We start from the raw sequence: 12,555 nt of genomic DNA, 5'->3' as shown, positions 1-12,555 counted from the left end.
GGGGAATGTTAAGATGAGTTTCTCAAGCTTTTTCAGTCCATAATACCAAGCTAAATCTCTTCAAACTTGGGCCCTATTAGATGACTTGCCAGAGACAAAATTATGAATTTCTGATAATTTCTAATAAATTCAGAAATCAATGACAATTGATTCTCGTCATTCCAATTCTGAAGACTAACACCAATTATAAGAATAAATCAATGATATTCTGAAATTTGTTTTTAAAGCCTCAGTTACTAGGAGAAAACTGATCACCATTAGCCATGCAAAGCATGAGAAATGACCTCAAGTCCTTGGTTCTCTGTCAGCCCTACAGTTCTCTAGAATACCCAGCAGTCTTCGTTTGCAATAAAGCTTGTGTGTTAAGTTGCTTCAGTTGAGTATGATTCTTTGTAACCCCATGGACACAACTCTTTGTGACCCCATGGACTAAAGCCCACCAGGCTCCTCTATCCAAGAACTGGAGTAGATTGCCATTTCCTTCTCCAGGGTTTCTTTCCGACCCAGGAATCAAACTCATATTTCTTATGTCTCCTGCATTAACAGGCGGGTTCTTTACCACTAGTGCCACCTCTCTACTTACAATCTCTCACCTGTGGCTCCCACCCAAGTAGGAAAACTTTTGTACCTTTTGTTTAGTATAAAGCAATTCTGTGGTCTTTATCCCTAGAGATTTCATTCAACATCTCATCTCCCTGTAGCTTCTATAGAAATTACCTTATTAGCAGTAAAACCATTCAGCTTTTGTTCTAGGTTGTTTATGTCTCAGGTGCTATGTTTATTGATTCGAAGATAAAGGCAATATTGTCACTACCCTCATGCAGTTCACTGCCTAATGAGAACGACAGAAAAGTTAAAGTGAGTCACACGTGAAATGTCACAGGTAAGCCCAGAGACTTAGAAACTATTCTGGAGAAAGGTGAAACCTAAAATAAATACTAAAAATAAATATAGATTTGATAGGAGAGACAGGAGGTTTTTAATGGAAAAGAGCAGTATGTGAGCATAGTACGTTGCAGCTGAAGCACAGAAAATAAGTAATGGCGTGAAATGAAATAGGACCGGTCCCTCAAAGAGAATTCTTTCTGGCTGTCTGAAAATACTGAAACTAATTATCCTCTAAGTGAGAAGAAGATGAGCCCTAAACCAAAATATAGAAGGAATTATTCCTACCTGCCCCTAAAAGTCTTTGATATCTCCATGAGGGTGAGGATCACCTGCAAGAATTTTCTTTCCCTTTTTATGACTGAAATGTCCTGCTCCATCCTGGAGTCCTTCCCATGACTTCTACTGTGAGGCTAACAATAGCCTGGCACACTTGGAGTTCCTGAGGATAGGCAAAACACTTGGGAAAAGAAGCTGCAGGTGGGTAATCTGCTGCTGCTTTTGTGCTTCCCTCCTGGGTATAATTCTTCAAAGCTTTTCTTCTGCCTCGTAAATAAAGGGACTTTCTGATCCTAAGGAGGCTGCATCATATTGTCCCTTCTTATGGCCATGGCCAGGTCAACCATTAGGGTCCACCCTCTCCTCCCTGTATAAAGAGTTTCTTCCACAATCTGATCACTGCCTTAGGTTTGAACAGGTACCCTTCAAGTGAAATACAATGATCTCATAGCACTCCAAGGTATGTCACTAAAAGAATAACATGGGGCTGGAAGGCAAGGGGTGAATATGGAGGGTTTAAACCACTCATCTATCAGTGAAAAGACTTTACGCACTTACCTATAGCTCCTTTTGTCTCTAATGGTTGAAAAATGTTCCATTTAAATCCAGATATTCACCTTTTCTGCTGGTGAGTTTTATGTACAAATTGTTTGAGACCCTGTCCTCCCTGGCTCCTGGCATGAGCCTGAGTGCAGGGAAGGAGAGGACTGAAGAAGTGGTTGGTTTCTAACCAGTCCATCTATTGACAAGCAGGATCCTTCAGGCAAAACTTGGAGTTTCAGCGCCGGAAGGAGGAAGTGAAAAAAAAGTGAAGTTGCTCAGCTGTGTCCGACTTTGCAAGCCCACGGACTGTAACCTACCAGAGGAAACTGGTATGGGATTTTCCAGGCAGGAGTGGATTGCCATTTCCTTCTCCAGCAGGAAGGAGAGGTTAGGACAAATGGAGAAAGTAGCAATGACATATATACATGATCATGTGTAAAATAGATAATTAGCGGGAAGCTGTTATATAACACATGGAGCCCAGCATGGAACTCTGTGACAACCTAGAAGGGTGGAATGGGTGATGGAGGGAGGGGATATATATATACAACATATTACATATATTGTATATAATTATGACTAATTCATGTCAATGTACAGGAGAGACCACCATAACACTATAAAGCAATTATCCTCCAATAAAAAAACCCTTGAGTTTCCAGAGGTGATGCCCCAAAATGAGGATTTACTGAACCAAACATTAGGAGCCCAGCTAGCAGCAGTGCCTGCTAAAGAAAAGAGATCCAATTGGCGAGGAAATAAAGCCATAAGAAAGAGAGAAAATAATTCCTCAATGACACAAGAGAGATTTGCAATTCAACAGAAGTGTCCCAGACTTCATGCTTGATGAAAAGGAGGCTGACCCTTAACAAGGGTTGAGTGGGAATGCTTCTGCTTTCATCTGTCACTCACCCCAAACCAGCAACTGCGAAAGTACTGGGCAATACAGTGGAAATGAGAGAAAGAATGGAGTTTGACCAGCTGTGGAGGACCATAGCCAACATCTGTCCTTCTCCTGCACAGCACTCATGGGAAATATTTATATCCCAATAACAGAAGCATTGTGTTTTCTCCCTGAGGATTTACACTGATATTGAGAATCCCTCCCCTGGCTTTTGGGTTGGGAAGCAATAGTAGCCCCAAGGGTGGGATAAGATAAGAGAAGCTTCCCTGCATCATCCCTAGCTTTTACTGCTTCTCCCAGCCTTGGACCTTATCTTCTAGTAATAAATAACACACACACACACACCTAAGACACTATTCAGAATTCTGAACCACTCTTCATATTTTTCTGTGTCTACTTTATGTCCTTGAATAAAGACTTGACTAACTCCTATTCATGTTCTAAAACTCAGTTTACTCTGACACATATCTGCTTCTTTTCTGAGAAGCTTCCCCTGCCCACTCTCCAACCTGATCCATGGCTGGTTCTGCTAAACTAAGTCTCAATACCTAATTGGAACTCTACTTTCTCATGCCAGATTCTGAACTTGTAGGACAGGAATTATATTTTAGTATAATAACAAACACCAAACACAGTGCCCGGGACACAGTAGGTGCACAATAAATAAGTGATTTAAACTACTCTGACCCCTAGACTTGAGGAGCAGCTGGTACTGTGAGATGAAAACCAGTTAAGTCTTAAGCTGAGAGTAGAGTTGTCTCTTGTTATCTGCATCAGATCAGTTCCAGAACCCCCTGGGAATATTAAAAAAACAAACAAACTATGAGTGTTCAAGCCCCTTGGTTAGAATGGAATAGTATTTGAATACAACCTGCACATATCTTCCATATAAAGTTGACTCTTGAAAAATGCAGTGGGAGGGAGGTTTAGGGATGCCAATTCCTGTGTAGTTGAAAACCCACATACTGCTATTTCTGCCTCAAAACAGAGGAATTCATAAATGACTTACCCAAGAGCAGAAACCTGAAACAGTTTGGTCAGAATCAGTACTCAAACCCTTCTGATTTCTTTTGATTCTACATATTGTGATCTTTAAGAGAAAAGAAACTTTCCCTCATAGCTAGTTAATTTAAGGATATGTAAAATGAAAATGTAGGTACTATATTTATTGGAAAAATCCACAAGTAAGTGGACTTATTCAGTTCAGACCTATGTTGTTCAAGGGTAAGCTATACTTTAAATCATTTCTAGATTACTTATAATACCCAACACAATGTAATGCAGTAGGAAGTGGCAACCCACTCCAGTATTCTTGCCTGGACAAGTCCATGGATGGAGGAGCCTGGTGGACTATAGTCCATGGGATTGCAAGAAGTCAGACACGACTGAGTGGCTAACAAACACACACACACACACACAACACAATGTAAATGCTATGTGAAAGTTGTTGGTATAGCAAATTTGCTTTGCATTTTGAAACTTTCTGGATTTTTTTCCTGATTATTTTAAATTATGGTTGGTTGAGTTCCCAGATGCAGAACCTATGAATACGGAGGATTGATTGTACAGAGGTCCCCCTGAGACTCAGTTTGACGGAATTGCATTCTTCTGGACATATTCCTTTTTAGAGAAAAGAAAATACCTAACTGGAAACATGAATGAGGCATCAGAAGTTTAATTACTTTAGATTCTGAGGAAATAGTGAGATCACAGACAGGTAGACCTGGTTGAGGTAAGTTGAACAAAACTAAACTAGAAACTGAGGCTCTTGTTTGTTGAGCTTTTAGGAAGACAAGTGGAAGTGAAGAGAGACGCATGAAGTCTGAGCGCTAGTAAAGTACGCTTAAGCCATATATGTTTCTAACATTTAATTGAACTATAAAACCTAAGGCTCTAACTATAAAGGCAGGCAATTTTTTAAAAAACTACAAAGCCATCTGTCCAATTAACAGTGATCTTGGTATTGTTATAATACTTTCAAACTGACTTGATCATAGGAATATCCTAGTTTTTGCATGAAATAGCACATTCTAGAAGAAAAAATCATATTTATTTTAAAAATATAAAACATACTCAAATGACTTAAAAATACAACAATGTATAGATTTTTAAAGTTCTAATCCTCCTCCTCCCCCCATCCATCCCATATCCCTTCCTTAATTAACCATTTTCATTATTTCATTGCACAACCTTCTAGTGTTGTTTTGTGTGTATGTAAGCAAATGTCAGAATGCTTAATTCTTTACCTGTGACTTTCTTACTCTGTTCTGCACCTTATTACTCACTTTTAAGATACCCTGGAAAACCTTCCCTGTCATTATATGGAGAAGAGAAGGAAAATATTTCAACTAAGGAAACTACTAGCTATTCAACTCTGTTGAATGATGGAATTTCAATATTCTCGAATTATACTTCTATTTTAAGCATCTTTTAATATCACTTTGACTTTAGTTTTCCTCATCAGTGAAATTCCTGTTGTGGTAACTGTATAGAAAATAATTTATATTAAAATGATATGATACTTGGGATTTGCTTCAAAATAAAATGATTGGAGGTATGGATAAAATCATCATGGCCATGATTTGGTAATTCATGGAACCATGAGTTTGTTACACCATTATTCATTATACCATTTTCTCTATTTCTAGAATGTTTGAAATTTTTCATTATGAAAAAGCATCAGAAATATGTAGCAACAATCAGGTATATATTTGAAGAAAACTCAAAGTTTTCAGAAATACAAAATGTTTGCAGTTAAAAATTAATGAATGTCAGAAATATTTATCTGAAGATGGCAACTCAATTTCCACAAAATTAGCCAACCAACCACTGGGGAATGTCAGATACTGTGTGGCCTACTCAGAGCCAGAAAATGTAAACCTATAATGAACTATCAACTCCAGGAGGAATTCCAGCTTCCCAGAAACGACTTGCTTTCTGACCCAAAAGTAGTGGAGGCAATATAGAAACAGAGCTATCTACAGTTCAGAATGGGGAGATAAGACTAAAAGAAAATATTGAATACAGAAGACTGCCTTTTCCATTATGATAAAATTTCTTCAAATAAATAAAGATTGCTTTTCTCTCCCTTCTTCTTTTCCCATATTTAAAAGGGTAAGTAAATAACATAGGAAAACAAGATTGAGTTCCATTATCAAATTTTATATAAAAAGAACTTACAGGAGAAAAAATAGCACATAGAATTGAATAAAAAGAACAAGAAATACAATACAAATCTAAAATATGAATAGGAGATTATTCCGTAGTCCTTAACTCATATATGTTAACTCACACCCATGTATAATCTGGCCTTGAGTATAATAACCACAGTGTGAAAAGAAGGATCAAACAGGACAAGCAACCTTAGAGAAAACAGGTACTTCAGGACTGGCTGAAGATTATCTTAAAGAACATAGAACTAAGAGACAAAATATAGGAGAGAAATGTTAAGTGCCATGCTGCTAAGCTGTTAAGTCACTTCAGTCCCGTCCAACTCTGTGGGACCCCATAGACGGCAGCCCACCAGGCTCCCTCGTCCCTGGGATTCTCCAGGCAAGAACACTGGAGTGGGTTACCATTTCCTTCAATGCATGAAAGTGAAAAGTGAAAGTGAAGTCGCTCAGTCGTGTCTGACTCTTCACGACCCCATGGACTGCAGCCTACCAGGCTCCTCCATCCATGGGATTTTCCAGGCAAGAATACTGGAGTGGGGTGCCAGACATAAAGGCAGACAAATATCTATGAAACAGAAGGGTGCAGAAATAGACCCACATATTTATGGCCACTTCATTTTCAATGAGAAAAGGAAATTCAGCAGAAAAAGTATGGTCTTTTCAAGAAATATTGAAATAACAGTTGGATATTCATATGATAAAATGGACTTTAACCTACACCTTAGACCATATATAAAAACTAGGTAAAAAAAAAGATTCATAGACTAAAATGTAAAACTAAAACAATTTTAATTTCTAAAAGTACAAAATAAGATATAAGCTCTGTGACTTTGATTTAGGCAGATTTAATAGAAACTAAATCAAAAGCACAGTCCATAAAAGAAAAATTGATAAACTGAACTTCATCAAAATTATAAGTTTTCTTTCTCAAAAAAATGCTGTTAAGACAACCCATAAACAAGTTATAGGTTGGGGAAATTACATACATTAAAATCATATATCTAATAAAGGTAAAATAGTATCCAGCTATACTAAGAACTTGCAAAACTTGTTAATAAGAAAACCTACCTCTAATTTTTTAAATGAAAAAAAGATTTGGACGGTCCTACAGTGATAGTTGGAGACTTCAACACCCCAGTGTAAATAATGGAGAAAACAACTAGACAAAAGATAAATAAGGAAATAGAAGACTTCAACACGGTAAGCTAACCTAACAGTGCAGACCTAACAGACCGCACATAGAACATTCCACCCAATGACAACAGAATAGGCCTCCCTCAGAAATACAGATGGAACATTCTCCAAGATAGACTTTAGGCCACAAAACTAGTCACAATAAAATTAAACTGTTGAAATTATACAAGTGTCTTTTCTGATCACCATGTAATGAAACTACAAATCAATATCAGAAAAAGCTTAAACCACACAGTTTTGAGCAACAAATGTGTCAAATTAGCTAACACAAGAGAAATTAGAAAATCTTAGAGATTAGTGAAAACAAAATCACAACATACCAAAACTTAAAGGATGCAGCAAAAGCAAATTTCAGAAGGAAATTTAGAGCTACGAATGCATTCATTGAAAAAGAAATCTCAAATCAATAACCTAACTTTCAATTTTAAGGTTGAAAAAAATGTTTAAGAAGAAAAGTTTTAAGAAAAAAGAAAAGCAAACTAAGCACAAACAAAGCAAGCAGATGGAAGGAATAATAAAGATTAGAGCGGCGATAATGAAAAATAATTTTAAAAAACAAAATCAACAAAACCAAAACTTGGTTTTTGAAAAGATGAAAAAAACCTGACAAATCTTTAGCTTGACTGACAAAGGAAAAAAGCAAAAGCAAAAAAAGATCATAGTACTGAAATCAGGAATTAAAGTGGAGATGTTACTACTGACCTTACAGAAATAAAAAATACTGTAAGAGAATACTATTAACACCTGTATGCCAACAAATTAGATAACCTAGATGAAATGGAAAATTTTCTAGAAATACACAAACTATCAAAACTGACTCAAAAGTTTCTTTGAAAAATGGAAAATCTGAACAGATCTATAGTGAATAAAGAAGCTAAATCAGTAATTGAAAACCTATCAAAAATTCAGGATCAGATGGCTTTATTGGTGAATTCTACCAAGCATTTAAAGAAAAATTAACTCCAATCCTTCTCAAACTCTTCCAAAAGGCAGAGGAGGGAATGCTTCCAAACTTGTTCTATGAGGCCAGTACTAGCCTCATATCAAATTTAGAAGAAAAAAATATTTATAAGAAAAGAAAATGATACACCACTGTACTACATGAATTTAAATACAAAAATCCTCAACCAAATACCAGTAAACCTGATCCAGCAGCATAGTAAAAAGATTATACACTAAAACCAATTGGTATATACCCCAAGAATGTTAAGAGTGGTGCAACATATGAAAATGAATATAATATGCCATGTTAACAAAATAGAGGGGGAAAAAACATGATCATCACAACTGATAAAGAAAAAGCATTAGACAAACTTGATATCCTTTCCTGATGAGATTACTCAGCAAACTAGGAATACAAGGGAACGTCTTCAATATGATAAAGGACACCTATGAAAAATCTGCAGCTAATATCAGTCTTAATGGTGAAACATTGAAAACTTTCTCCCTAAATTCGGGAGCAAGAGTGGACAACCACTTTCACCACTTCTATCCAACATTGTACAGGAAGTTCTAACTAAGGAATTCAGGCAAATAGAATGGAATGGAATAAAACAAAATGAAGCAAAACAAAATGATATGTAGTATATACCATACTATACAATATAATACATCCAAATTGGAAAGGAAGAAGTAAAACTGTCTCTGCTAGGAGATTTTATGATTTTTATATGTAGAAAATCCTGAAGAATCCATCCCCCTGAAAAACTATTGTAGCAAACGAATTCAGAAATGTGGGTATCAAAGACAGCGCTGTGCTAGGCAGAAGACGCAAAAGCAAGAGTTGTAGGGAAACAACAGTGTAAAGGGCTTGAGGGTTGGGGTACTGTTCTCTTAAGCGGGAGCGCTGGTTGGGGAACCGGGGGCTGTTGTTTCGCGCTAAAACCGTGGGCTTCAGAAGAAGTAAATGTATTCCTTGGCGACAGTCCCCAGGTCGCTGTGAGGGTGGCTCCAGAAGGGCTTTCCTGCCCCGATTCTGTGAGAGTTCAGATGCTAACCCACTTTGCAGCTAGGCGCCCGGGGGTGGCGCCGGCCTTCACGGTGAAGCAAAACCACCGGCGGCACTTCCTTCGAGCCGGAATCGAACCAGCGACCTAAGGATGTCGACATGTTTCGCATCTACAGTCCTCCGCTCTACCAGCTGAGCTATCGAAGGGCGCACACGAGCGTGTGCTGGGTCCTTCCTTTTTGCAGAAGTATCAAAAGCCAAAAGGCTTTAAGAGGCTCCGGGTACAACACACGTTTGGCTGGAAGTCCTTTGGCAAAGAGCCGTGCACACGCAGGGGATCCGTGGTGGCCAGGCATCCCGGAGAGGCGATTTTCAGAATCTGAGCCCGGGCCGCTACTTGTTGACTCATTTTCTCTCCCTTCTTCAGAGAGAACAGGACAGCAGCCCTCTGTGGCCAGAAAACTGGAAAGAGGGTGAGGAGGAGGGGGCGTTGCTGAAACCCAAATGGATGCGTGGGTGAGGTGGGAGCCGGCTTGCGGAGGAAAGTAGAGGATCCTACCACCCAGGTAGGATCGCTGGACCAGGGCCAATATACAGGGCAGAGGTAGAGGGCGCTAGCGGTCTTCGTGATGGATAAAAATAAAGAAAGCCAAGCTCTTCCTTCGAGCCGGAATCGAACCAGCGACCTAAGGATGTCTGCATGGATGAAATCTACAGTCCTCCGCTCTACCAGCTGAGCTATCGAAGGGAGCACGGCACACTTTTTCAACTGACAAGTTCTGGGTCTTTTCTTTTTGCAGAAATGAAGGCGGTCAAGAAAATGGAGTTTCACTGCTTCTTAAAGAGGAGCATGGGCCTCTGAGCTCCTCCCCCGTTCCATCTATCTCAGACCCCATTCCTGGTTCTGTATCTCCTTTACCTGTTACTCACTCCAGAGAGGGGCCTTGGTGCCCACCTAGATCTAGTCTTACTTTTCAATCTGGGGCCTTGGTTCCTCTCCTTTGCCCACAGACCCGGATTCCTTTGGCAGAGGCGACTGCTCCCTGAAGTAGCTCAAGATTCTGTGGGCTTCCTGGATAGGCACGGGAAACAAAGGGAGGAGCCAGAGCACCCTGCTGTCCAAATTGGACCTCTTGCCCTCACTTGGAGTCTGAAAAACCTTTCAGATCCTATCTGGTGTGGGCTCGCCACCCCAACAGTGCATGGTCACCCACCCAGCACAGGTAGCACAGAGGTGCTGCAAGCCATACCCAAGTCACCTGCCCTCCAATGCCTGTGTCACCACCCCTGATCGAAAGACCCACAGGTCTGCTTCTGTGAGGATGAGGGCCATGTCCACGGAGGTCCCCTACAGCTCACAGACAGGAGGACTTGACTGTGCTAGGGGACACCCTAGAGTATCCAAGTCATCAGAGTCCATCTCCCAGCTATGGGTATCCCCCTGTCCCTGCTACTTCCCCAAAACATCAAAGTTAGTTCCCCCAAGCCTGGGAACCTCCAGTTCCCATGGAGAGGGGGAGGGAGAGGAGGTAGGGGTGTCTGTGGGCACATCCAATGAAAGCCTTAGAATCTCTCTTTGGTCCCTGACCGCTGGTCTCTGCAGAAGGCTGGGGACTCCTTGTGGTCACAGAGCAATAAAACCTTTCTCCTGAAGGTCTCCTGTGGGACAGCAGTGGCACCACCCTCATGGAGATGCCACAGCCCTGGGCTCAGCCCCTTTTAGTCAGCAGTGTGACATGGGAAGACCTGGGGCAGCTCACCTGGAGAGGAAAATGTGTGGGGAAATGCAGTCTGGATGCAGAGGCTGAACCTGAACTGAAAAGGAGTTTGTGGGCTTAGGGGCACGGGAGGACAAGACTGCAGAGAGTCACAAGCCCATCACCATTGTATGGACAGTACTCTTTCCCACGCTTTCCCAACATATCTCCCACCTTCAGAAGTTTCCCTCCCACAAGAGGGAAAAGAGCAAGGGCCACACCTTGGCTTTCCTCTCTGCACCCATGAGCCTTGACAGCCCTCCCCCAACCACCACCACCTCTTCAGCCTGGCTCAGTGGGGATGGATGGAGGTTGGTGGGAAGGCCCAGCCCATGTAGCCTAAGGGCCAGGCCCTTAATTCAGCCAGCTGGTCAGAAAGCACGGGCCAGTGGCCTGTGTAAGGAGGACAGTTGGTGTACCCCTCCAGATCACACATCCAGCCATCAAACCCCACTCCCTGGCCCCTTCTGCTCCCTGCCTTCAGCCACCATTATCTGCCCTCCCCTCCACTCCCACTTTTCCTACCCTCGGTGCTCTCTCAACTCTAAATCTTTCCTTTTGCTCACAAACTCTGCTCCTCTTTATCTCCCCCTCCCCTTGCAGTCACTCAGCCTTGGTCTCTGTCTCCATCTCTGTTTCTGTGCCTTCCATCAGAAGCAGCAGGGGAATCCGTGCACGTGTTTTTCCCACCATCGTACAGAGTAGGAGCAATCATTAGTCTTTCAGAAGGAACTCAAAGCTTCCATAGCAACCAGAACAACTGTGAAGTTTCAAGGAATTTGAAGTTTTCCCAGGGCCTCAGCCTAGTTCTCTGACAGGAGACCTGAATCGGGCCTCTGAAGTTTTCGTTATGACTTGAAGCCTTCTCCCCTGTCCTGAGAGCCTTGGTGTCTTTTGCTGCTGCCCATGCCAGTGGCTCTCAATGCAGGTGTACAGTTGGCAGTAGCTTGGTAAATCTCAGAGTGGCGGTCCTGTCCCACAGTATATAAAATGAATAGTGATGGAAGTTTTCTGTCTCCCTATGTCTATATATTTATGGATTATTTGAAAGACACACAGAAAGAGAGGACAAATGTGAGAATGATGGAGAAAGAGAAAAAGAGAGAGTCAGAGAGAAAGTTGGAGAAATGGACAAGGACACCCCGAGATTGCAGTTGGACTAGATAGAAGAGAGAAGCAAGGGACCACCCTAGGACTAGGCAGAGTAGGAAAGAGAAATTGAATGGGAGGGTTTTCAAGAGGAATGCCTTCACTGTCCATGACCAATTTCACGGCCCAGTGCTTGTCCAGCTCCAGGGCTTGTGGCGGGCAGGTACTGTGTGGCTGGGTCTATCCATGTTGAGTAAGTGGTAGTAGCAGAGCAGGTGCTGCTGTCCCTGGGGAGAGGTGGGTGAATAAAAGTTTAAAGGACTTGGGGGGTCAACAGGGTGCCTTGTTGGGGCAGCCTCCTAAGGCAGGAGAAAAGGGGTGTTTGGGGCTGGGGGGCATATGTCAGTGGACACATTTCACTAGTGGCCCTCATGATGGGGCAAAAGCAACCAAGGCACTTCCTTCGAGCCGGAATCGAACCAGCGACCTAAGGATGTCCACGTGTAGTAGATCTACAGTCCTCCGCTCTACCAGCTGAGCTACCGAAGGGTGCATGTTGGCTCATGCTGGGTCCTTCCTTTTTGTGGAAAGGACAGAGGCCAGCACAGTGGGTGACCCGGGTACATCAAGCCTCTGGTTAGTTGGAAGCCCTCTTGGCAAAGAGAGATGTACATGCCGGCTGCGTGGTTGTCAGGCACCCGGCGTGGCTATTTCCAGAATGTCTGGGCCTGGACAGTCACTCGTTGACTCGTTTTCTCTCCCTTGCTCCTTTCTACACGGAGT

The 12,555-nt window shown here is 41.8% G+C and overlaps 3 non-coding genes across 3 annotated transcripts; all 3 read right to left on the bottom strand.

The window, feature by feature from the left end:
• Positions 1 to 9,043: 9,043 nt before the first annotated feature.
• Positions 9,044 to 9,133, bottom strand: TRNAY-GUA (transfer RNA tyrosine (anticodon GUA)). The gene is given in 2 exon segments: positions 9,044 to 9,079; positions 9,097 to 9,133. It is a non-coding gene; the product is annotated as a tRNA-Tyr (tRNA).
• Positions 9,134 to 9,584: 451 nt separating this feature from the next.
• Positions 9,585 to 9,674, bottom strand: TRNAY-GUA (transfer RNA tyrosine (anticodon GUA)). The gene is given in 2 exon segments: positions 9,585 to 9,620; positions 9,638 to 9,674. It is a non-coding gene; the product is annotated as a tRNA-Tyr (tRNA).
• Positions 9,675 to 12,231: 2,557 nt separating this feature from the next.
• On the bottom strand, positions 12,232 to 12,321 carry TRNAY-GUA (transfer RNA tyrosine (anticodon GUA)). Its single transcript is given in 2 exon segments — positions 12,232 to 12,267; positions 12,285 to 12,321. It is a non-coding gene; the product is annotated as a tRNA-Tyr (tRNA).
• Positions 12,322 to 12,555: the final 234 nt, after the last annotated feature.

Source organism: Moschus berezovskii, chromosome 9 (assembly GCF_049115385.1).
Source record: "Moschus berezovskii isolate FMDL1 chromosome 9, NW_MosBer_1.0, whole genome shotgun sequence".
NCBI lineage: Eukaryota > Metazoa > Chordata > Mammalia > Artiodactyla > Moschidae > Moschus > Moschus berezovskii.
The sequence above is the reverse complement of the archived record's forward strand: the minus strand, read 5'-3'. Positions and strand labels throughout refer to the sequence as shown.